The sequence below is a fragment of the Callithrix jacchus genome, chromosome 16 (assembly GCF_049354715.1).
Source record: "Callithrix jacchus isolate 240 chromosome 16, calJac240_pri, whole genome shotgun sequence".
Lineage (NCBI taxonomy): Eukaryota > Metazoa > Chordata > Mammalia > Primates > Cebidae > Callithrix > Callithrix jacchus.
The window spans coordinates 4,685,771-4,711,948 of NC_133517.1; the positions used below are offsets into that span (position 1 = coordinate 4,685,771).

Genomic DNA, 26,178 nt, shown 5'->3' on the forward strand with positions numbered 1-26,178 from the left:
CCCCTGAAATCACAGCACTTTGGGAGGCTGAGGCGGGTGGATCACGAGGTCAAGAGATCGAGACCATCCTGGTCAACATGGTGAAACCCCATCTCTACTAAAAATATAAAAAATTAGCTGGGCACAGTGGTGCGTGCCTGTAATCCCAGCTACTCAGGAGGCTGAGGCAGGAGAATTGTCTGAATCCAAGAGGCGGAGGTTGCGGTGAGCCAAGATCGCGCTATTGCACTCCAGCCTGGGAAACAAGAGAGAAACTCTGTCTCAAAAAAAAAAAAGCAAAAATGAGCTGGACATGGTGGCGAGTGCCTATAGTCCCAGTTACTTGGGAGGCTGAGGCAAGAGAATCACTTGAATCTGGGAGGCAGAGGTTGCAGTGAGCAGACATTGCACCACTGCACTCTAGCCTGAGGGACAGAGTAAGATTCTGTCTCAAAAAAAAAAAAAAAAAAAAAGACTGCAATAAGCAATAGACTTTTTTAAACAGGAAAAACAAAAATGGTAACTAAACATTAAAGTACTGACTATATTTCCCGTACAAATCAACAAATTTACAATGGTTCCGTGACCTAATATCTATAAATATACCTTTTCACAGAGACAGAAACTGAGGCGTGAAAGAAGCAACTTTATCAAAACTTCACTCCCAAATAGACAGGCTCCTATTTTCTTTCTCAGCTTTTCCCAATAGAGACGAGAGAAGCAGAGAAGCAAAGAGAGACCTGAGTAAGTAGAAACGGAATCGGAAATAGAAGCCAGATATATTCCAGAGATGAACATTACATGCTGAATATACTGGCAACAAAAGAAGTTACGGGAAGGAAGATGCACAAACTCAGTTGTGTAGATGAAGGGGAGGCATGAGAAAGTCCAGCATAAAACACGGAAACAGCAGAAACTCAGGAAAGGGGCTCACTTTAATTTCCATATAGGCTAAAAGAAAAGGTAAAATGAAAGGAGATGAAAGATCACAGGAGGAAGATTTAAAAAAATACTGAATTATTAGAAATGACATTTGGGAAAAAAAAGATAAAGGGGGAAAAGGGGGAGGATGAGAACTAAAATTTGTAATATGTCATTTGGTTTTAAATGTCTTTGAAACTGCAAAATCCAGAGTGGGCCCTATTTGTACTATTTTCATGAAAAAGATTTTGTTATCTAAAATGGAACCTTTCTGATGGGGCTAGGTAGGCTGGAGCAATCAAGACACATAACAACATCCACGTTTAGCAGCTAAAAGCAACCCAGTGTCTGCTTGCTGAGATCTCACATTTCCGTAGAGATTATTGCCCTGGTGTCCAGAGCAGAATTCTCTTGAGCTTCCACTGATAAGATCAGTTATTCATTTCTGAATTCGTTTTCTGTTTGTTAAGGTGAGTAACATGAGAATCAGAGTGCAATGTTCTTGGGAGGAGCACAGACTGATTAGGCAGCCGGTTGTTGCGTTAGCAGATACATCCAGGCCTCAGTTGCTTTGTACATGTCCCGCAGGGCATCAGGCAAGTCTCTGAAAAGGACTGTTAGATGGCATCCTCATCCTCATTGTCACCATCATCTCCTGAGTGACTCCGTCTGTACTAGATTTGTTAGGGTCTGCAGGAGAACGGTGTCCTTACTGCTAAATTTATGCGTAGCCTGTTGCAGTTGACTTTTTTTTTTTTTTTTTGAGACAGAGTGTTGCTCTGTCACCTGGCACCAGGCTGGAGTGCAGTGGCGTGATCTCGGCTCACTGCAACTTCCGCCTCCTGGGTTTAAACAACTCTCCTGCCTCAGCCTCCCGAGTAGCTGGGACTACAGGTACACACCACCATGCCCAGATAATTTTTGTACTTTTAGTAGAGACAGGGTTTCACTATGTTGGCCAGGATGGTCTTGATCTCTTGACCTCATGATCTGCCTGCCTCGGCCTCCCAAAGTGCTGGGATTACAGGCATGAGCCACTGCACCTGGCTGCAGCTGACTTTTATCACCCCCACAGATATAAACAGAATTCACAGCATATAACAATGATAGGTAAATCATGACAACTTAATAGATGATGGAGTGCAGCCAGTGCCAAGTGTCATGCTAGACATTTCATAAAACAGTAGTCTCAGTTCAATGTTCTGTTTTAACTGAAAATAAAGGCCAGAGATCCCCCATGCCCTATCCTGCTCTGTATGCCACTAATTTTAACTTGCCTTAATAATTGCTGTACAAATAAATGCTAATGTATATTAAATTCTGTTACTAATGTGGCTTGATAATATTTCATGTGCCGTACATGACTATCATAGGAAAAACGAAATCTACTAAACTTTAAGATTACACTGAGCATAATTCCATCCATCTTGGAGGTAACAAAGACAATGTTTTGGCACTTCGGTGCATCAAGGGCATAACTTATGAATACCTACTATCATTAAACTGGATAAATATCAGAGTGTTGGCTGAAAAAAGAAAATAGAATAAAAATACAGAACCGAGAAAGGGGCAACTCCATTTCAACAAATATGCCTAAACAAGGTGAAAGTGAGTATAACACACCTGTTCCAGAGGTTTCCCACATGGTGAGAAAGGACTAAACCAACTGTCAGTAACTGTCAGCATTCTCCAGAGAAACAGAGTGGATAGAATACATGCATGATGCTGCCTGTCTATCATCCACCTAGCTATACAATCTCGACCTATTTATCTAGCTACGTATCATTGACCCATCAGTCTACCTTGGCTATCTATTTAGAGAGAAGGAGAACTAGAGAGAGATTAAATTGGCTCATGTGGTCCTGCAGCTGTGGAGAATGACAGCTCTAAAATCTGCAGCTTAAGCTGATAGCTGGAGACCCAGGGCAGAGTTGATACTACGGCAGCATGAGCCTGAAGGCAGTACATGGCAAAACTTCATCCTTCCTTGTGGGGAGCCAGTCTTATTTTCTCAAGGTCTTCAACTGATGAGATGTGGGCTATCCTTACGAAGAGTAATCTGCTTTACTCGAAGACTACCGATTCAAACACTAATCTCATCTAAAAAATACCTTCACAGAAAGATCTAGAATAATGGTTAACCAAATACCTAGGTACGGTGGCCTAGCCAAGCTGACACATCCATCACACTGAGTGCCTACTATGAACAGGTGCTGTGACTTGTGTGAGGCATACATGTTATTTAATTTAACTTGCATTGAGTTGAAAATAACTTCTGGGAATTTAATGGATTTGATTCAAGCTATTTATCTCATTTTATGCATAAGTTTTAACAGATCAGACATTGGTGGGAAGACGAAGAAAAAGTCTTTCCAAATTGAAAAGATTTACAAACACATGTTTTATCACATCCGCTATGGAAAACAGAGAAGAAAATGAAGTCCCTGTGATGTTCTATTTTTACGAAATTTATAGACTCACTGAAATAAAGTGGGAGCTGTTGATGGCATTGCTACTATGCATTTGAGATTAAAAAGTCATCACAAGGTACAGTGGCAAAGACCAGTAGCGTGCAGTAAACAAAATCTCAACCTGTTCGCAATGGACCGAATTCCACCCAGCTGGCAGAACGGGGAGGAGCAAACTGTGGAGGCAACGCTTGATCGGTCAGGAAAGTTCCCGCACGGCGAAGAAGCAAGACCAGTGACTTACTTTTCCGGAGAACATACGAAATACAAAAAGAAAAACACGACTGCGTTGGAATAGTAATACAAACCAAGTCCTAACAAACTATGATTCAAAAAATAAAATAAAATTTTGAAACAGCAGTGTGAAAATGAACACTGAAAGCCCAAGACATCAACCAAAACAAAATCAGCCATGCCAAGATCAGAGTTGAGCAATGTGCCAAAAGGCATTTTCCAACATTAGTCTCTGATCTCCTGTTTATCTGAATCCTGGCAGGGTGTTTTCAGCAAACTGTTCACACAGCACAGGCTGTGGGCAGATGTCTTGGCGCTTTGCTTCCTGAGGAAGGGAAAATCAAGGAGGTGGTAATGGTTCAGGATGAAGAGGGTTTTCTAACTTAGGACTGGATACATTCATTTATGCTTTATTCACTCATCCACTCACATCGTTTTTTAACTAATCTGAGTAGCTGTCATCTGCCACGAGTCACAAGTGTCTCAGAGCTTGTGACCTCACACAAGTCACAGCTAGAGGAGGTGCTGTCATGAAACCGCGAGGAGATGGTCACTTCTTGGATTGCACTTCCCGCCTCTGGCCTGGGAAGCACCTACTCAGGGGTAGTGGATTCCAGGCTGTACCCCTGCTCCTGCCAGGATCCTGCCTACCTCCCTGCCACAAACAGCTCAGGAATCTGTGACTGGAACCACCCCTGACTGGGCGCAGTGGCTCATATCTCTAATCTCAGCACTTGGCGAGGCCAAGGCAGGCAGATTAACTTGAGGTCAAGAGTTCAAAACCTGATCAACATGGTGAAACCTCATTTCTACAAAAAATACAAAAATTAGCTGAGCATGGTGGTGGGTACCTGCAATCCAAGCTACTCAGGAAGCTAAGGCAGAATAATCTTTTGAACCTGGAAGGTGGAGATCACACCACTACACTGCAGTCTGGGTGATGGAGAGACTTTCCCATCAAGCCCCCAAGAAAAGAACCAGTCTTTCAACTTCCCCAGCTTGCCAAGAGCCCCAGGGCTAGTCCCATCTGCTTCTCATCCTTACTGACCTCACATTACAACTAGCCTCCTCATCTGATCATGAAGCTCATCCTACGGTCAGACAGACACCTGTGCTCTCACTGCCCTACACATCTTGCTCTCCACCTGTGACCTTAGTTGCATTCCACGGGGCCTTGCATCTGTTTCTCAATGTCTCCTCAAGGAGAACCTACTAATCTGAGCACCAGGGAGGGTCTGGGAGTGGAGGGGAAGCTGGAAAGGGTTTGTCTGGCTGCCATCAACATGGCTTTTCTTGCCATTCTCAAACTTCCTTAAACTTGCCATCTTCAAACACCCTAGTAAAGCCAGTAGGAATTATACCATTTTTTTCTATAGTTGGATGGACACTCAAGAGGTGACCCGATAGTACTTTATGGTGTGATTTCAACAAGTCATTGAATTCTTCCAAGTCTGTGGCCTCCTCCATCAGAAAAGGATGGTGGGAGTTCCAGACTTAGAGGTAAACATGAGCCATGTGATCTGATGTAGAGAAGGCATTTCAACAAGCAGATTCAGCCACAGATGCTTTCCATCAATGTTAGCTGCTACTGGTCCCTTTTAAGTATATCAGGCATATGCTCATGCAATAATATATGGCAGGAAGTCTGATTCTGAGAAATTCCCGTAAAATATTACTCTTAGCGGTGGCATAGAAATACTTAGATTGTTTTATTTAGCAGGGTAGTCGTTGCAAACACAGACCTGCATCAGCAACAAAAAAAAAGACCATATTGAAAATGTTGTTTCAGGAAGACAGTGAGTCAGGATGTAAGAACGACTATCTTTAAGGAATGACGAGTGGCCCCAGCAGGTGTCTAAGCTTCTCCAGGTTAGAAAGCACCAATTATTCTTCTTCCTATACTCGAAAGTTTCTCACCCACAGTGGATTCTGGGCCTGTGGCTGATGGTGATATGGACTGCTCATTGGGTGCACCGTTCTTATTTTTATGATTGATAATGCTAGATCTTAAATAAAATATTAATGTTAGTAACATTGCTGCATATGATTTTTGCCTGGCAAACAGCAATAAATAGAAAATTGTTTTAAAGTAGAAACAGCTCTAAAGGGGGAGAAAAAGAATCCAGCTTTGTTTACGAAGTAGACTCCGCAGAGAACAGGGCCTGTGCCCTGCATAACCAAGCCTACCGAATCCCATAGGTCCACTGGCAAACTATCCAAGTCTTTTACTCTTGCCCAAGCCAGCAGCCAGGATTCTTGAAGATGACATTTCTATCAAATTGAAAGTTTTCAAGATAGTATTTCAATACAATTATGTTTTCCTTTACAGATAACTTTCCGGTCTTGATCATGCTGTTCCTGCATACGACCTCCCTAGGGAGTCCTCCACATCTCCCTAATCCATGGAAGATACTCAACGCTCTACCCAAGAGGAAAGGGGCCATTATCTCATTGCATGCCAATGAGAGGAGGAGGGGGGCGGGATGTGTCTGTTATCTCTGTCTGAGGTAAATACAGGCTGAGAGAGTCACATGGGCCTTGAGTGGCAGCACAGAGTTGGAACAAGACCCAGCTCTTTTGAGAGCTCTTTCCTCATTATGACCTTGTTTCCCACCTCACTTACATATGATATATACGAGCATCTGCCCATTATACGTGTCTGTATGTATGTGTGTATTACTCAAAACTAACGCGTGGTGCCATTTGAACTGCGGCAATGTGTGGCTATAAGTCACCCTACATAGCAACATGTACAGTCCTTTCAAAGGTAATGTAAATGACACTAAAAGCAATAGATTTCCTTTTTCAAAATCAGGTTTCCAATTATTACCAAAGGTGGGATCAAAAGCCATCTTTTAGCAGTCAAATCTGTGTTTGCTGTAAGTGTCCCCAAAACATACAACTTAACCCTTCGTTATCTACTTCATCATTAACTATTATATTATCTTGACTCTTGACTGCTTAATACAGTTGTAATTGCCTTTGCATTCCAAAATGTTCAATGTTAACCCATTATTCATGCTTAATAGATATTTGTTGTTATGTTAACTCCATACATGCTGAGAGTCAAGAAAACAAATCACTGCGTACGCACACATTCTTTTGAAGCATCTAATATGGTCATTAGATTTAGGATCTGTCTGGAAACCAAATCTATTCTCTAAAGAAAAATAATTACAGAATTATGCTTCCCAGGTCAGCTCATAGGAGCTCAGCTTAGTTCAGGTCCCCCTCATGTGGGTTTCCAATGCATGGTAAAAGAATGCTGAACTAGATCTCCAGCAGATTATGAGTTACGTTGTTAACACTAACCAGGTGTGACAACTTGGGTAGTTTATTAATTTCATGGGATACAGTTGTTTAAATCTCAAAAGCACAGGGGTTAAACTAGAAATCCTCACCCATTTTAGCCTTAAAAGATTCCAATGAAATTCAGTCATCTTCACGGGCAGGCAGGTGTGCTATGCATACAGGGAAAGGTTACCACTTGTGTTCTAAAAACCAAGTGTAAATTATAGTGTACTTCTCTACAAAAAAACTTGGGCACAGATGTCCACAAAAGCATTATTCGTAATAGCCAAAAAGTAGAAACGGGCAAAATATTCATCAACTGCTAAATGGATGGACAAAACGTGGCATCTCCATACATTGGAATGTTATTTAGCCATAAAAATAAATGAAGTATTAACATGTGCTACACAACACGGATGGAACTTGAAAACATTGTTCCAAGTAAAAATGTCAGCTGCAAAAAACACATAGATTGTATGATTCCATTTATATGAAATGCCGAAAATAGACAGATAGAAAGTAAATTAGTGTCTGTGTAGAGCGGAGATGGGACAATGGGGAGTGACTGCCACAGTGCTAACAGCACCTCTATGAAGAAATGTAAGTGCCAATGGGTCTGGTGCCAGAGCATATGGAATCACATGAACTGAGGGCTCCAAGTCAATGGTGTCCTCTTTATCAAAGACATTTAATAAAGGGTATCACAAAAGACTCATTTTCCCCTTTTTCCTCCCTTCTTGCTTTTCACCGGCATGCTCTGTCCCGGGGTCAGGAGGGAGGGAGGAGAAAGCCTTGGCACCGTGAATTGGAGGTCATTTTCCTCTGACCCTAACTTCCATAAATTAGAAAATGCCTGCAATATGATTAACAATTACTAATGAAAAAATCAAGGATTTCGTATCAACCACTTATTTTGAGTAGTTGAGAAATAATGAAACAAAAAAATTCAAAAGAGCTAATTAGACGAATTTAACTTGTAAATTGCAAGGAGAATCCTATTTTGCACATTAACTAACAGATAAAAACGCATGTCATTTTATGCTTAAAAGCACACACTTTCAACCACGAGATATTTAAGGCTTGGATCGAAGCTGTATTTACACTGTTATGAAGGCCATCATCTTCGCTTTGGGGACCCAAATGGAGAAAATTCTCTGATAATAAGAATTGCTTTCTACTCTATGACCAGTAATGATTCATCTGTAATTATATGCTGTACTGTTTCATTAGGAATGATCCTAACGTTTCACAGTAGTAAATTCTTGGATTAGAAAGAAAATGCTGACAAGCCACTCATCCCTGGAGTTGTAGGGCTGCCCCCTTTAGCCATTCATTTCTCCATAACGGATGTCATTTCACTCCCTATTTAGTCAAAATGGACATCACGTTTTCCCCATTCTGCCCATTCTGTCCGCAGTTGTGGGCCTCCCTGCTGGATGTGTGCCTCCACATGGGGGTGACTGCTACCATGCCAACAACAGTCCACAGTGAAACCAAAGTGCTGATCTGTGATCCCCGCAGGCTCGGCCTGTATCCTCTTGTGGACCTCTCATCTGCCCTGGAGCCCTAGCAAACGGCTTCTCTCTCACCTACCTTCATTTTGTGGTCTCCACATGTATCTGAATCCCAAACCTCTTACTAACACTGAAAGGTTAAATCTTTAATTGTGGAAGTTCAGGTATTAAACTTGGACAGCAGAAATTTATTTAAGAGCTAGACTTTTAACTTCATGCTCCACAGGTCCTATGTCGTTTGAAGAATGTTTACTTATTTGTTTGTTTGTTTATTTATTTACTTATTTATTTATTTTGAGTCACAGTCTTGCTCTGTTGCCAGGCGCCAGGCTGGAGTGCAGTGATGCAACCTTGGCTCATTGCAATCTCCGCCTCCTGGATTCAAGCAATTCTCCTGCCTCAGCCTCCCCAGTAGCTGGGACTACAGGCGCACGCCACCACGCCCAGCTAGTTTTTGTATTTTTAGTAGAGACGGGGTTTCACCATGTTGGCCAGGATGGTCTCGATCTCTTGACCTCGTGATCTGCCCACCTCAGCCTCCCAAAGAGCTGGGATTACAGGCGTGAGCCACCACGCCCAACCTGTTTGTTTATTTTTTAAGATGTGGTCTCACCCTGTTTCCCAGGTTGGGCTTGAAATCCTGGTTTCAAAACATCCTCCAGTCTCAGCCTAATGAGTAGCTGGGACTACAGGTGCACAACACCATGCCTGGTTCTTTAAAATGTGTGTGTGTGTGTGTCTGTATGTGTGTGTTTGTGTGTGTGTCTGTGTGCGTGTACGTGTGTGTGTACGTGTGTGTATGTATGTGTGTATGTGCGTGTGTGTATGTGTGTGTGTCTGTGTACGTGTATGTGTATGTATGTGTGTGTACATGTGTGTGTGTGTAGACAGGGTCTCCCCATGTTGTGCACACTGGTTCATCTGCATAGTTTTAAAGTCATCACCCCTTTCAGTCAAGTCTCCAAACCCAGCCACAGTGCAAGGTGAAGGTAAGGATCTGAGTGAGTAACCTGGCTCAGACTGAGTGACATTCCAGTTTTCATGTTTATCTGCATAACTGTAAAAGCAAGTCATTGAGGGCTCTCTGCATTCTGGAAAGTGTTTCCAATCCTGCTGGGCTATCCTTGCCAAGCATTCTGCTTGCTTGTCACTCATCTGCTGTGTGGAGACACACGGCATGACACACTTACCCCCCTGCATGAGGTCGGGCCAACCTCAGCTGCTTAAACTACTTCATACAAAATACAGCAGTAATGAAGTAAAGGAACGTGAAGATAAACAAGAAGCATAATTAGTATTACATTTATAAAATGAATTCATTTCATTTGAATGAAAAGATATACACTCTCTCTATGACACCCACAGCTAAAATTAGCTCAGGAGAATGGCATTTTGCTGATGCTGCTCTTCCCAATCTTATTTACTAGGCATGGCTGTCTGCTGGAAACTGTAAGAATGAGACAAGACCCACACACCTCTTCAGGATACGCACATGAACACCAGTTAGGGGTACAGAAGCACCGTCTTTAATGCTGTGCTTCTAGAACTGGGATTTTACGTTATTGACTACGCCACTCTCGTCAGAGCTTTTTAGCATGCTGCCTTAAAAGAATGAATTAACTTACTAATCTTGTAACAGAAATTTAGTACCCTTTGACCAAACTCCCTCCATTTCCCTCACACTCCTATCCTCTGGCAAACACCTTTCTGCTCTCTGTTTCTATGAGTTCTTCCATTTCACATATAAATGAGAACAGGCAGTATTTGTCTTTCTGTATCTGGCTTCAATAAAGCTTGGGGAGGGGAAAAAAATCTTTAAAAGAGAGAGAGACTGAATTACCCATCGCTTATCTCAGTTATTTACTATCTTCTTAAGGTCCCAGTTTCCTACTTTTATTTATATTAAGGATAATCAATGACTCCAGGGGACATCTGACTGTTCCTTTCATATAACTGTTTAGCAAAATAAAAGTTAAAAAAAAGAAAAAGAAAAAGAAATACATGCAGAGAATGTAATATAGATAGAAAACTGCTATTTTTCAACTCTCAGTAAAATAAATGAAATTGGGAAATACTAATCGACCAAAGTCCCATTTTTAAATGTGGATCTGGAGACAAGCCTGTGCCTGGTCAGCACTACCCTATACCACGCACTGCCTGGCTGTGCATGACCCACCCCATTTCACGCTGAATCAAACCTACCACCCACATTAGTTTTAACACACATTGAGGAGATATGCTAGAACCCTCTGTATAAAATAGCAAAATAGAGTGGAAGATGTCCAGTTACCTGAAAAGATTAGACTTTGTCAATCTGGATAATTCAATCAAAGGACACAGTTTGGGTTGTCTGTTTTAGATTTTGTCTCAGTTGCACTATATTGGCTTTGAAAGGTTCTGAAACCAGTCCTACAAAGTGTTTTGCTCAAATGCTTAAATTGTGCCTTTGCAGAACCTAAAATTACTGTATATGCAAGGATAAGTTAAATGTCTCTCTGCAAAATGAAAGTAACCCAGATCAGAATTTTAAATCTATGTGATCTTAGCATCAGTGAAGCCTGTTACGTAAATAGCAATTGGCCAGGCGTAGTGGCTCATGCCTGTAATCCCAGCACTTTGGGAGGCCAAAGTGGGTGGATCACAAGGTCAGGAGTTCGAGACCACCCTGGCCAATATGGTGAAACCCCATCTCCATTAAAAATACAAAAATTAGCCAGGCGTGGTGCTGCGCACCTGTAGTCCCAGCTACTCGGGAGGCTGAGGCAGGAGAACTGCTTGAATCTGAAAGGCGGAGGTTGCAGTGAGCTGAGGTCGCGTCACTGCACTCCAGCCTGAGTGACAGAGCAAGACTCCGTCTCAAAAAAATAAATAGCAACGGATGTATGTAACACTTCAGGAGACTTCTTTGATCAGAAAATCTGTCTAGCTGGAGAAAAACATTTTCTGGAGTAGCACACAATATATGGCAATCCGAAAAAAGCAGAGGAAACAACGCATTGAAAATGAGATGGGATATTTGGGTCCTAGAATTCTTTGTCCAGGGCTCAGAAGTCAAGGTCCAGGGTTTCTCAGAGATTACGGCCCCTAAATCGACAAGCCTGAGAACAGCTCAGCTTATAAATGACATTGATCTCCGTGATGACGCAGTGGAGGAATATAGAGCCCTTTACATGTGTGACAAGGCTACTTTGCAGTGTGGGTCACCACAGTAATTTGGCCTCTGGTAAGGTTGAACAAAGATTTAGCCTTGGTCTTTTACTGAGGAGAGTACTGCCAATGTGGATACTGGGAGCTCCTCCCTTTCTGGTGAGTTAAGAACATTTGTAAACAGCAAGTCCATTAAAATCAAAAGAATACTACTAAGTGCCCAGTAAGAGCCAATCATGTTCATTCATTTCCCATTAAAGATAAGTAAACGATGAAAAGTTACTCCCAGTGGATTTGTAACTGTCAGAGCTTTACTTCTTTCCTGTGCGTGTGAATGGGCTGAAGAGGCTGGAAGCACTCACTGGGCGCTGCTGTAGCACGGGGCTCTGCCTCACCTGAGGCACCAAGGCAATGTGCACGCTGAGCCCCCTATGAAGCCAGTCTGCCGTGGAGCCAGCAGGGACTGCAACTCTGCTGGAGGACAGTATCACTTCACCGCATGAACACAATCTAATGAGATCATTTTAGGTTTAAAATTATTTTAGCTAGCAAAAAACAAAGAGTGATTTGTCCAATCAGTACACACGACAGATTTAGGCCATAAATGAATATATACTGAAATACATTACACAAGGTCTTCAGTCTTGAAGGGAAATGAGGTGTGCCAAATACTCTAAGACTGTTCTCACGACATGCATGAATTATGAACCTTTTATCAACATCATACAAAAGATACCCAATATTCAAATTGTGCCAAGCATAATTTTTCTTTTGATGTTCGTGGAAACACTTCAGATTTGATCACATTTTTCGTCATTACTAACAGGCCAAAGAAATAGATGCCAGTTAAACATTCTGCTTACCGGAATACTGGAGAATAAATGTTTAGCATATATTGATCTCAAATAACTAAAAAATATTGTCGTGGTCTGCAATGTTTCTAAAGTACAATGTTTCTCCTTTGTAGTAATACAATAAGACACATTACTTACAGTAATATTGCAGAACAATACATCAATATGCTTTAAAGAAAAAAATAGGAAACATTAACCTTGGAAAAGAAAATCTCTGAACTTATAATAATTAAAATTAGCGTTGTCATCATTCTCTGGATCAATATTTCGTGAGAGGAGAAGATTTTACTAAAGGCTCTTGTCATGCAAAATTTCAATTTAGCATGACAATTTAGAAATAAAAATTGCATTAGAATCAAAAATTAAAGAGTAAAAGAAAGGATAGAGAAAACACACATTCTAGTTCTTTCAAAGTATGCTTCTGAGTACATATTTCTCAGCAAAAAGTTGCCACAGAGTAAGAGTTATAACCAAATTACCTTCCCCTCTAAATAACAGCATTTACAGATCAGCTTTCATTTGAAGTACCTCTTAGATCTTGCAGCCTAACAGAATTTTTATTAAGGAGAGCTGCTGGTGACTTTTATGTTTGATGCGTAGTTACTAATCACGTGCCTGAACCACTCAGCTATTTGACAGCTCTGAATGTGGTCTACTAACTTAATTACTACACGTTAAGACAACAGCATTCATTTAAGTTTTACTTTCCAACCATATGTGGTTCTCTCTCTGGTAGTATTTCCTTTAAAAATTACCCAATTAGTTTACAATTATTAGAAAGATAAAGACTGAATTAAAATAGATGCTAAGTGACTGAAAATCTTTTGATAAAAATCATGCTCATAACAATGCTAATCTTATCTTCCACTCTTACAATTTTATTGTAACAGAAAATAGTATTAAATGATTTCAATCCTTAACTTTTCACACTAAAGAAATAATGGAAAAATATAACTTGAGACTTAAATTTTCATCCTTTGGTTTTCAATCACAGAACACTTTTGTTATGAATATACAGAAATCTATGAAGGAAAAAGCAGCAAGTCGTAGCTACGCAGTTATGACATAAAATAATGTCACGTCTCCTATGCAGAGCTGAAATAGTACCTTTTTCTCAGACTTGGTTTTCCAATAAGCAAACAATTTCTGACAGAGGATGGGTTTTCCTTTACTCAGTGGAGGACACCGGCAGTAGCAATGCCTGAATAGGCCTGTGAACTTTTCAAGCAAGTTTCCAGTCTCTCAGGTAATTTACTTCTCGGCACACCCTGGTCAGGTAACAAAGAGGTATCTTCTACATTTCCTTTGCATTTACACATCATCAAAAGTAAGAAAAGAGAGTATGGTCTTCATAGTCTTAACTTAAAATATTTTGCTCTCTGTGCCAGGCACCTTCTACGGGCATCTTCAGACGGCTCTCCAGCTTGCCTATCCTGCTTAGCGCTGGGGACCCTGACCTGCATGATCAGGGCGCTGGTAATCTCTAGCTCCCAGAAGAATTGGGCCAGCGGGCAGCATCAACAGAGAACAGAGGAAGGAGAGAGGAGAATGAGGACAGGACATTCATCGTCTGTTTCTCTCCCAGGGTCCTCTCAGACTGGCTGGATGCCTTGGAGAGAAGACTGCAGCTTCTGTGAGTCGGGGTGCAGTACCTATGGACAAGAGGAGGCGGGGCTTTGACGTCATCGTTTCCTGGTGGGACCCTGTCCGTCACAGTCTCTTCTGCTGGTTTCTCCTTACATTGTTCTAAATGTTGAAGCTCTTCAAAGTCATTCCTAGACTTTAATCTTCTTGTCACTTTTGGTGGTCTACACATTCCAATAAATATAAATCTCATCTATAAGCCAGTAATTTCTAAATGTCCAGGTCAGTTTCAGACTCCTCAGAGCCCTACCCTCATGTATCTACCCATTGATTTACACCTCTGCCTGCAAGGCAAAGAAATCATCAACACGAACGTGCCTCATGCTGAACAATGGATTTCTGCCTGTCCCACCAGTCAAAACTTGTTCTGTCCCCAGTTATTCCCATTTCAGTAATTTGTACCCACTGAACTAGTTAGCCAACTCAAACACCTAGAATTTCCACGTTGCTTTCTTCTTTATGATTACTGTTAAGTCAAAGCTCTCAAGAAGTCCTATATACTCAATTCTGGTAACAAGGTCCAAATCGGTCAGCGTCTGCACGTCCACCTTACCGTGATGTGTGGCCCAGGTCACTGAAGTGACATCAGACTCTGCCCAGTCCGATCACGGCCTCACCCAAGTCGCTGAGAGCAATAGCAGTAGCGGTAATGGCTGGATTACCGTGCACCTCCCGAGACCCTTCGTCCCACTGCCTATTTCTCTAAGCTATTCTAAGCTCGCATCGTCTTCATTCCTGAGCTGCGGCCCCAGCAGCCTGTCACGTGTAGGACAGGCCAAGCTCTGTCCCGTTTCCAGGCTTGCGTGTGAGTTGTTTCTCTTCCGCGGGGTGCCCCGCATCGTGGCTTTCTGCAGCACGGGTTCCTGCTCTTCTGTTCTCCCCCTTAGAGGGAAGTCTTCTCTCTCCACATCCTCATCAGGATTTTGCATCGTTTAATACAACTGCACAAAAAGTCTTTATGACCCGTCTCACGATCTGTCTACTCTTTCCTCAGATACTGTCTGAGGACAGGGGCTTGTTTTATTTTTCGCGGCCTGGCACTTGTCTGAATGAAGACGAACAGTAAAAGCAGTTCACTATCAGATCAGTCTGTTCGTGATGAAGACGTTTAGGTCTAAAATGGCATTTCTGGCGGAAAGGTTTCCCCAGGCTCCAAAGGCTTCTTGAGATCAACCCAGTTCCAACCATACTCATAAGGTAACAAACAGAAGAGCAGTTTGGGGTGATACATTTCCCAGCACCTACCCTCACTACTCTCTGTGTTCACAAGTTGCTTCAAGGAGTTCAATGGACTCTTCTGAGGAGTCATGTTTCCCACTAACAGTGCTGCCATTTCCTGGTTATCTGACACTTATTAGAAAGATAAAGATCGAATTAAAATAAATGCTGAGAGACTACAGATCTTTCTATATAAGTCATGCTCATAATAGTGCTAATCTTGCCTTCTATTCCTACAATTTGATTGTTACAGAAAATATTATTAAGTGATTACAATCCTTAACTTTTTTCACTAAAGAAATAAAGGAAATGAATACTTCTAATGAGATTAGCTATCAGACACCGAAGCCAGCATCTCAGTGACTACAAGCTCGGTGTCTCAGTGGTTTCAGCAGTGAAATGGACTGATTTCATTTGTCTTTCAAGATTTGCAAGGATATATTTAGATATTGTATTTAAAGCCCAGATCTACCAGGCATTCTGTTAACAACACGCATTATTTTTACATTCATTTCTTAGTCCAGTGATTATTTCCCTTTTCACAGATAAAATATTGCTGCCTTCACCTTTAAACATTTTCTGTAGCCTAAGAATATGATGAATTAAACGTCAGCAAATCTAATTCTAGTTTTACTTTGACCACTAACTATCTGCATAAAGTCAGAGTAAAGAGACAATCTTTCTTCATCTCAGTTTTACTATCCCCCAAAACGCAAGTGTTAGAATAGATTAATTTAAAATTCTCTGCCAACCCTAAGACTGTAAAGGTTTTATGAATAACCAATGCGGGGAAATAAAGAAGGTTTAGCTATTGTTTGGACAGCAGACTTATAACACTTACAATTTAAAAACAGAATTTAAGTGCGCTCCTAGCAAGTCAAGAATTGCATAACATCACAACAGTCACAGTATTTTCTGGAATGCCAGGAGGACTTCCCATGCCTCAGAGCTGTGAGGAGCAGAAGAGAGCTGGGGAGCATTTAGCTTCCCCACATTTAGCAGATGTGAAGGCAGGAGTGGACAGCCTTTCTTTTTTATTGTTGTTGTTCTTTTGAGACGAAGTCTCGCTCTGTCTCCAGGTTGGAGTGCAGTGGCACTATCTGGGCTCACTGCAACCTCTTCCGGGTTCAAGAGATTCTCCTACCTCAGCCTCCTGAGTAGCTGGGGCTATAGCCATGCGCCACTATGCCCAGCTAGTTTTTGTATTTAGAAGAGATGAAACTTCACCATGTTGGCCAGGATGGTCTCAATCTCCTGATCTCTGACCCACCTGCTTGGCCTCCTAAAGTGCTGGGATTATGGGTGTGAGCCACTGTGCCTGGCCAAGGAATACTTTAATAGTAACTGAAGTATGCTTGAGAATTTCAGCCATTAACAATAGTCCACAGAAACATAACTAGAGTAGCGTAGCTCAGCGAAGCCAAATGTGTGCTAACAAGTACTCCCGTGTGCTTTTGGAAGTGTGGCAATCTTAGGCAAAGGACCTACCTATGAGCACATGGAATTTAGATCTTTCTTTCAGCACAGCTGAAAAATATATAAACCACAGACATCCCTGAGTCCATCTATGAAGTAATGCTGTTTCTTATAATGAACTACACGAAGGCCAGGAATGGATAAAGTTTACTCCAAATATTTTCACATAGGTTTATGCAATTCAAAATAGCAATTATAATGCCATGAAGTGAGCTTCATGTCTATAAGGGAATAAAAAGAGAGTCGTCTTCAGAAGATCAGCGAATTACAGGTAAAACATAAGGAAAGAAATACATGTAGTGTAACACCCAAGGATTCAGTATTCATTCTTGATTTTTCAACTAAGTTGTAAATTATTCTTTTTTGTAATGAAATAGAATAGTTTGCTAGCATCTTTTTTCCATGATGACATCAATTTCTTGTGTTCATGTAAATGTGTGGTGCCATTTCAGATGACTTATTGACAAGTATTTGTTAGACATACCTGATCTGGTCTCCTCACCAACCACAAACCAATGTGACCAGACTCTTTCCTAAGAAGAGCGGTTTCTAGAACCATCAGTTCTGGACAGAACCAATAGGACTTCAAACACTAAAGGTGTGTGGCATCAGAACAACAAAAGACCTTTCCTGCTTAACCTCAGGGAGTTTTGGGTCCAGAGTTGAAATCCAGTGGGTAAGGATCGGTGCACCTCTCCTGTAGAAGGTGGTCTCAGATGCTCTGCAGCACTTAAGAGAAGGGTGCCGAAGATCAGGGAGGAAGTTGCGGGAAAGACCCAAAGGTGTGCTGGGATTCTCCATGCCCTGAGCTGGGAGCTCTTAGAAATTTGTAGCTAAGGCAGCTCCGGGGAAAACATCTTCTTTCCAGTGCTGCAGCGAAAGACAGACGGCCTTCCAGCCCGAGGAGCAGGGACGCTCAGTCCTTTTCCCTAATTTTGCTGAAACTGAGCTTTAGGGATCAATCATGAATAAGCCAAGAACACTGAAGATCCAGAGAGGAAATACAAGGAAAATTGTCTTTAACAAAACACAGCTTCTAGAGGAGACAGGATGTTTTTCACCAAAGAAAACAAGAGTACTTAAGATTGGAGTACAACTTCCAAAAATCCAGAAACTGAAAAACAGAATTTTCAAACTATTCAGCAGATGATTTAAGAAGATGCTAGTCATTGTTGAGTGACTCCAAAGTTCAAGTTGAAGAAATATCTTAAATTACATAGTCAAAAATGCACAAAGCAAGAGTCATGAGAGACACAGATTTGGGGAAGACGTTGCGTCCTTCACAACAGGGGATCTACAATCTTCATGCCTGGTAGAGAACATCTAAACATTTTTAAGGTTCAACTTCCTCACCACAGTAAAATGACCCATGATAATTAATGAATAACACAATGATATATAAAAAGCAGTCTTTGGAGACCCAGCTGAGAGCATGAATTGAGTTAACGTTAGATTTTTTGAATAATTAAAATATCCAGTCTCTGTGGAGTTTAATTTACAGAAGTTTTATGACATTAAAGGGAGAGAATAATTAAGATATTCTGTGTTTTTTCTTGTTTTTTCTTTTTTTATGTTTGTTTTTTGTTTGTTTGAGACAGAGTCTTGCTCTGTCACCCAGGCTGGAGTGCAGTGGCATGATCTCAGCTCACTGCAACCTCTGCTTCCCGGGCTCAAGCAATTCTCTTGCCTCAGCTTCCCTAGTAGCTGAGATTATAGGCTCCTGCCACCATGTCCAGACATTTTTTCTGTTTTTAGTAGAGACGGGGTTTCACCATGTTGGCCAGACTGGTCTCGAACTCCTGACCTCAAGTGATCTGCCGGCCTCAGCCTCCCAAAGTGCTGGGATTATAGGCATAAACCATGCCTGGCCTGATAACAAATTTTAATGTCAACACAGAGCTTTAATAGACTTAATAGAGTGAATACATATTTTTTGGATGATGTTTCAGTATCTTTGAGCACTTTCTCTAAAATGTTAAGCTGCTGTAATTTGGTCTCCAGAGAATTTAGAAATCCATCATTACAATTACACAAAGTCACTGCTGAGGTAACTCCATGAGATTAAACTCTTCTAGCAATGGACAATTTGTTACCAATTGTCACAGCTTGTTAGAAAACACAAATATGCTCATCTACATAGACAACATCTATGCAATATTAGGACATCTTTAAGTTTAAGAAGAAGCATCGTTCCTGGAAGATGCCATTTACACTGAGCATTGTGTATATCAATGGAATTGGGGCACAAGCTCCCCAGTTGCTCTAGGCCCTGATAAAGATGGTGGTGACAACAGAAAGGATGTATTCACCAGTACAGATCTTTATAGCCTTCAAACATGAAGCAGTTGACCATGTTTATCACTGAGAAAAAGGTGTAAGTGGATTGCGAACAGACATCACTTCCTTCCTGAGGCAGACCTTCGCTCTTGTTGTCCAGGCTGAAGTGCACTGTCATGATCTCGGCTCACCGAAACCTCGCCTCCCAGGTTCAAGGATTCCCCTGTCTTAGCCTCCCAAGTGGCTGGGATTACACGCATGTGCCACTGTGCCTGGCTAATTTTTTTCTATTTTTAGTAGAGATGGGATTTCACCATGTGGGCCAGGCTGGTCTTGAACTCCTGGCCGCAAGTGATCTGCCTACATCAGCCCCCCAAAATGCTAGGATTACAGGCGTGAGCCACCACACCCGGACAAAATTACTCCTTTTACTCTCTTTTATACCTCTCATAGCAATTAAGAATTGTTACATTTGTTGTAAATGTGTTAAACACATATGTTGAATATGCTAATAAAATCATCAAAAATATGAATATTTGGGAACATTAATTTTAAGAAGAAGGAACATGCTATGTAATTGAAATGGAATTTGAATCCAACTGGGGGTTACATGTCCTATTAATGATTTCATAGAGATACAAGATTCATCTTTTTATGGTTTAGGTCTTGTCTAGGTAAAAGGAACAAGAATATCTTGTAATGGTTGATTTTCATAAAATTAACCAGATTCGGATTACATCAGATGGCCCACTTTGGCTATAGAAAAATACTGTGAGACTTAATTCAATATTAATACACTTCCTCCCTTTTCCAAAGAACAGAAAAAAACTGCTTTTTATTTCTGAGGTAAAGAAAAGAAATCACTTCCTTTTTTATTCTGTAATATAAAAGCTACCGCCAGTCATGTTAAAACCAGTGCCTTTCAAATATTTAAAATGTTCAAAAACCCAAAGTAAAATTTAGAGGGGATTGAAATCCTTGGTGTATGTATATATCCTACAACCATATACGTATCTCCCAGAGTTTTCAAGATTTTATTCAGTCTCATTGTAGCCTGAATTAGAAGGAATGTAGATTGAACTATTATGTCTATAAAGTTATTTACAATGTTTTATCCTGTTATAGTAACAGACTTTCGTGTGCTTAAGAGTATGAAATAATTTTGACAAAAGTAGCTGGGAGTCAGATTTATATGAACAACAACACGAAACGAAGGCTGGCAGTAACTGAAGGATGGTAGAGCTGGAAAGGAGAAATCTGTAGGAAAATACTTCCCACATGATAGATAATGAACAGATAGATGATACAGATACACATATACACAGATGACAGATACAGACGCTGGACTAGAGAGGGCACTGGCAAACGATAGGGGCTTTTGAGCCACTTAGATCCCAGTTTGCTGCCTGGTCTTCCCAGTAACTAAAACCCAGAGCAACATATTTAATCTTTCTGATTGTCAGTTACTTTATTTATGGGAAAAAAAAAGATGGTTATAATGATCTCCTTTCATACAGCGATGAAGTTTAAGAAGAAGGGTACTGTGAATTACTGTCCAGCAAAAATCCCCTTGTTCCTGGTCCCACTGTGCACGGAGGGTCCAGGCCTTTCCTTTCCTGCTTGGCTATGTGATGTGCTTTGACAGGTGGACCTTGGGTTAACTGACATGGGCAGAGGCCTTCAGTACCTGTGTACTGAGGTTTGCCTGTCATGCTCTCGCCCTCCACAGAGGAAACAGGATTCTCACAACTGCTGCCCCTGCAGCCTGGGCCCTGGCAGGCATGCACCTGAAACAGACCTGAACCCGGCGAGTCTGCAGGAAGACAGTCCTGCATAGATCAGCTGAATGAACATGGCTCATCTGCTGGCTGGTGAACGTGAAAATAAATCAAGCTTGTTGTAAGTCGCTTTGTTTATAAGGCAGATTATTGGGGCAACTGCTGATTAACATAAGACCCACGAAGAAAGGTCAAATGAACGCAGACTTCGGCTTTCTAACTATTCGGGGCTGCCCAGTGACGAACGCACTGCCTTTAAAAATAAAGCATTTGTATTCTGTTAGCTTCGGCAGAGGCTAGAAGACCTGCAGGGATGCTGCTACCAAAACTTCCATATTGCAAGGAAGGCAATCTCGTAGCCATAGATTCTATCAGTCTGTGAGTTTGTGTGTATTCAAGTACTGAAGTTAATTCATCAAACTTCTAACAGTTTTTGAGCAATGTAATTCCGAAGACTAACAATAAAATAATGATCAGGTATCTTAAGAATGGTAATAAGCATCATTATTAGATACCTGTTCAGAATACCCATCACACCACAGGAGCAAGTTACATGGCAATTAATATTTTAATGAGAAACATACTAACAAATACATTGATAAAACAGTACGTAGTACTCAGATGAAAGAAGTAAGAATATGTAGCCTGGCCAACTGGTGAAACCCGGTCACTACTAAAAATACAAAAAAATTAGCCGTCGTCGTGGGCACCTGTAATTCCAGCTACTAGGGAGGCTGAGGCAGGAGAACTGCTAAAGCCTGTAACGCAGAGGTTGGAGAGAGTGGGGATTGTGCCACCACACTCCAGCCTGGGCAACAGAGGAAGCCTTCCTCTAAAAAAAAAAAAAATGAAGTAAGAATATATGCTATGAAATTTCACAAATATAATTTATTAAATATTTCTTTTGAGCACAGCATCTACTGATCTGTAGAAGGAAGGATGTAGTAAGTTCAATTAACCCCTGAAATCGGATTCTAGACTCACACCCTACATCCTGCAGAGCTCTATGAAGTCAGACCGGATAGGCTGTTCGATCCTCCTGGGAACTGTTTCTTTTCTCAGCTAAAGAGCTGGGCAGTGAGGCCCTCGGACACTGTCACACCGGAATCAAAAGACACACCACATAAGGGACATTTAAAGAGATACTTTAAAATTATTATACAATAAATACTTCAATGATAATATAGCAAAATTCTTTAATTCTACGTTAATATTGTATGCACTTTGCCTCCCAACCATAATGAGATTGTTTTCTGCTTTAATATTTAAAAGCTTTTAAAAAATAAACACATTAATCAAATTAATGTGATAACAAAACTAAGCATTTAAACTTAAATGGGCATTAAAATATGTATTTTGAACTACAATTAAAATGGAAATAATATGCAAATACAATACATGGTGGCGTAAAAGTTTGCTTTTCTAAGAGTCATTTTAATAGAAGAGGAAAAGCAATGTAATCTGAAAGGACTAGAAATGCGGAAATATTTCCATCCAAATAAGTCTTACATTTAATGTGGGGCTCACTGTGAAATTTTAAATTACATGGATTACAGGGCCAGAAGGGCAAGGAATAAAATTCTGCAAACTGGACAAAAGAGAAGTCATTTGGAAATACAGGGATGTTTTCTGAAGCCTTCAGACAAAAAGATCCTTCCACACTCACAGCCTATATCCTAAAGCCATTCTCCCACCTACACAAGTATTCTGTTCCTCTTTGTTACCTATTTCAGGAAGAGCAATAATGGTTTCAGAGATGTGAAGGCATTAACGTTATCCTAAAATATTAGCACCTGTACTTGGTGCATAGCATTTGTCGAATAAAATAGTTACTTCAACACAAATTTCATCTTTAGCCTGCAAGCACCCAGTTTGCAATTCTTTCTTTAATTGGTCAATTTCTCCACTAGATTAAGGAATCCCTTTTTGGAGGCAAGGAATCCAGCCTTTGAGTCATGTAATTTGGATGCAATCCCTGGATGTGTGTCCTTTGGCAAATCACCTCACCTCTCTGAGCCATCCTTTCACTCCCACCTTCCTCTTGAACAGAGTGGATTTAAATACTGAATGGTTTTCAAAGAAATATATTAAGCAATAAAGTAAAAAAGTATTGCATTATGACTAAAATTATAAAATAAGCATCCATGGGTTCCTACCAATACAATAAATGATTAGATTTAAACATCAAATGGTGGAGAATAGGCAAATCTGTTATGAAGAGAAATTGCTGATATTTTTGTAGATAATAAACCTTCAAGAGCTGGAGCCTCAATCCTCATAGTGACTGTTTTCCAGAGAGCACAGTGTAGAGGTGGGCGGAGTGCAGGGGAAAGCAACTTTACAGAGGAGAAACCAGACAAACATTACCCCGCCAAGTGGCCAAGGTCAACATCAACGGTGACACGTCATGTTGATAGGATGTGATGAAATGGTGACTTACCTCTGTGGTCTTCCACCTCAAAACACATAAACTCAATCTAGTCATACTTGAAATATCCGACAAACCCCAATATGGGGACATCCCACAGACTATGTGACGATTAGGCCTCAAAACTGTCAAGGTCAACAAAAATAAAGGAAGTCCGGGGCATGATCACAGCTAAGAGGAGGCTGAGGAGTCATGACGACAAAATGTCCCGTGGTGTTCTGGATGGGATCTTGAAGCAGAAAAAGAACAGCTGATAAAACCTAAGAAAACTTTTAAGTAGAAACTGTAGGACAAATAAGATGGCATCGACACTGGTTTATTAATTTTGGAAAATGTGCCACACTAGTGTCAGATGTTAATAGGAGAAACTTGGTATGGGGTACTTGAGAACTCTCTGCACCACATGTGCAATTTTTCTGTGTATTAACAATATTCAAAAAATAAAATGTATTTTAAAAAAAGAAATATGCTGTCTATAAAGACCCTTGTATGCTGGAAAGGGTTATGTAGATAGAAGTCGTAACACTTGTTAGTAAAACTTTCCCTGTCTCCAGTCCTGGGTAAGTCTCAGCTAAGACAAATACGACATCCATTAAGAAAACATCTTAGCAGATTTTGCCGGCACGGTTTAGAATATCACTTTTACTCCTTTGTACTCACATTCCAGATGAAACTGCAGGTGTGTCCTAGTCTATATTTAGCATCCACTTCGTCCCTGTTGTCTTTTTGAGATATGTTTATCTCTAATCATTTGTATACATTCTCATTTATGCCTCTAGATTGTATACCTTTTCCTGTTAACCACGTGAGCAACGTATGTCTGAAACACTCCTCATAATTCTTACCCCAGTGCCATGCTCACAGTAGGTCTTGCATGCTAGTAAAGTTTATTAATCTAAAAACAAGTAAACAAACACAAAATGGCAAAAGCAAGAGAGAAAAGGTCATTTATATCCTTTTAGGCAGATTGACGTAGATTAGAATGACAAATTCAATCTATATCAAGAAAGCTTCCTACGCGTCTATAACTTATCCCAGAGTCCAGGGCGTCTGCTAATGGCACATAACACAGGCTTCCAGCTGGGAGGCCAACCAGACAGCAAGGCAGGCAGGCAGCCAAGCCCGCAGGGGCTCACTCAGGCTGCAGGCCAGCCTCCTCGTGAACCTGAAGCAGGTTCAAAGGCCTCCATGACCAGCTTCAGAGCCACTTCAAATGTGCATATATATATGTATATATATATATGTGTGTGTGTGTGTATATAAATACATGCAAATATATTATATATGAATATATAAACATTTGTTTAATGAATTTCAGAGGAAAGGTAAGAAGAAAGTGCATCAGGTTCTGAATATTAGTTATAAGTGAGGTGACCATTTTGGCACTTCCTGAAGGTATAGGAGTGCTAGAAAGACAACTTCCTGTGGGAAGAGGGCGGTTCTTATAGAAGGGAGCTGTTCAATCTCTTGACCAATGTCATGTCTCCTCAAAAGAAAGTACACAGAGGCTGTAGTTGATACATTCATATTTTTTAGACAGAAAACAGGGAAAGGGCTGAAGGGAAACCCCGCTCTGTGAAAGCACCCACTCATGCCCTGTCAGAGCTTGAACGCAGAGTGGCATGGGACTGAAGAGTTGGTCCTGAGAACAGGGTGTGAACGCAGAGTGGCATGGGACTGAAGAGTCTGTCCTGAGAACAGGGTGTGAACGCAGAGTGGCATGGGACTGAAGAGTCTGTCCTGAGAAGAGGGTGTGAACGCAGAGTGGCATGGGACTGAAGAGTTGGTCCTGAGAAGAGGGTGTGAACACAGAGTGGCATGGGACTGAAGAGTCTGCCCTGAGAAGAGGGTGTGAATGCAGCGTGGCATGGGACTGAAGAGTTGGTCCTGAGAAGAGGGTGTGAAGGCAGAGTGGCATGGGACTGAAGAGTCTGTCCTGAGAAGAGGGTGTGAACACAGAGTGGCATGGGACTGAAGAGTTGGTCCTGAGAAGAGGGTGTGAATGCAGAGTGGCATGGGACTGAAGAGTCGGTCCTGAGAAGAGGGTGTGAACACAGAGTGGCATGGGACTGAAGAGTCTGTCCTGAGAACAGGGTGTGAACGCAGAGTGGCATGGGACCGAAGAGTCTGTCCTGAGAACAGGGTGTGAACGCAGAGTGGCATGGGACTGAAGAGTTGGTCCTGAGAAGAGGGTGTGAACGCAGAGTGGCATGGGACCGAAGAGTCTGTCCTGAGAACAGGGTGTGAACGCAGACTGGCATGGGACTGAAGAGTCTGTCCTGAGAACAGGGTGTGAACACAGAGTGGCATGGGACTGAAGAGTCTGCCCTGAGAAGAGGGTGTGAATGCAGCGTGGCATGGGACTGAAGAGTCTGCCCTGAGAACAGGGTGTGAACGCAGAGTGGCATGGGACTGAAGTGTCTGTCCTGAAAACAGGGTGTGAACGCAGAGTGGCATGGGACCGAAGAGTCTGCCCTGAGAACAGGGTGTGAACGCAGAGTGGCATGGGACTGAAGAGTCTGTCCTGAGAACAGGGTGTGAACGCAGAGTGGCATGGGACTGAAGAGTTTGTCCTGAGAACAGGGTGTGAACGCAGAGTGGCATGGGACTGAAGAGTCTGTCCTGAGAACAGGGTGTGAACGCAGAGTGGCATGGGACTGAAGAGTCTGTCCTGAGAAGAGGGTGTGAACGCAGAGTGGCATGGGACTGAAGAGTCTGCCCTGAGAAGAGGGTGTGAACACAGAGTGGCATGGGACTGAAGAGTCTGTCCTGAGAACAGGGTGTGAACGCAGAGTGGCATGGGACTGAAGAGTCTGTCCTGAGAACAGGGTGTGAACGCAGAGTGGCATGGGACTGAAGAGTCTGCCCTGAGAAGAGGGTGTGAATGCAGCGTGGGACCGAAGAGTCTGTCCTGAGAAGAGGGTGTGAACGCAGAGTGGCATGGGACCG

The 26,178-nt window shown here is 41.7% G+C and overlaps 1 protein-coding gene and 1 pseudogene across 8 annotated transcripts in view; both read right to left on the bottom strand.

Annotated features, from left to right (window-relative positions):
• LOC108588609 (uncharacterized) overlaps positions 1-25,439 on the bottom strand; it is a 38,764-nt pseudogene extending 13,325 nt beyond the window's left edge. The window contains exon 1 of the transcript XR_013528225.1: positions 1-25,439. This exon is cut by the window's left edge and continues 13,325 nt beyond it. The product of XR_013528225.1 is annotated as an uncharacterized LOC108588609 (transcript).
• SNTG1 (syntrophin gamma 1) overlaps positions 1-26,178 on the bottom strand; it is a 924,527-nt gene that overhangs the window by 863,884 nt on the left and 34,465 nt on the right. The gene's annotated exons all lie outside the window — the stretch shown is intronic.